Raw genomic sequence first — 956 nt, 5'->3', positions numbered from 1 at the left:
ATGCTTGACTTAGTGGTCACAACGATCCAGCGGTTTTGTACGAGTTCTTCTAGACTTGAGCCGCATGCTTGCGATATTCTTCCTTTGTGTGTCGTCCTCGTATCTACCGAGTGGATCGTCGGGGTGCTATCACATTTGACTTCTGATATGGTGCACAGAACCATAGCTTTGCTCCCCTTTGAAATATACATGTAAAGGTAAATAGACCCTTCCGTGTTATCAACGAAAAACACTGTAATAGGACAAACCTACGATTTAGTGACTTTTCTCATGGCCGTAATGTTGAACTTGAAAAACCTACAACTCAAATTTCTCATTCAAAGGCGGAAAACTCCAATCAAAGCGAGTGTATTCAGCAAGCGCTTGCTGCTTGAACGTTTATACTAACTCCTGATATCGTGTGTGAGTGTGGCATCGCCTCCAATCGGATTCGATCTCTAACACAACTTCTCTCTATCCGCTTTTTTTTTTTTTTTTACTACTTTTAACTCAAAGTGTGTTCATGAGTTGCTTGGCAGAGCGAAGTCGAATTTTAGGGTAGCCCTGTGGATATGGTCCGATTCTCAAGCTGAATTAGTTGTGTTTGATGAATCCAACGACAATAACAGATATTATTTGTGTTAAGACAAATATCTTAAACTGGAAATGCCACTCGCCATCGCTCCCTGGAATGCCTTTGTTTTGTGTTCTCTTCGATTGCGCTCTACAGTTGGGATCTGGATATTTAACTGTAATTATTTTTAATCGTTAAACCAATACAAAATGCATGCTAGAAGTTCTGACATTCAGTTCACTCAGAACACTGATTCAGGACATGAATGTATACAAGTACTCTTTACATGCATTGTGAAACTGAAACTGACACCTTCGATAAGAGTAGCTACACCACTGTTTGCGTTGAACTGTACGAACTGCCACCCAAGCCCGCGTGCTACGCACACGGATCTTAACCACAG

The sequence above is a fragment of the Phytophthora parasitica genome (genome assembly GCF_000247585.1).
Source record: "Phytophthora parasitica INRA-310 unplaced genomic scaffold supercont2.65, whole genome shotgun sequence".
NCBI classification, from domain to species: domain Eukaryota; phylum Oomycota; class Peronosporomycetes; order Peronosporales; family Peronosporaceae; genus Phytophthora; species Phytophthora nicotianae.
This window is presented reverse-complemented; position numbering follows the sequence as displayed.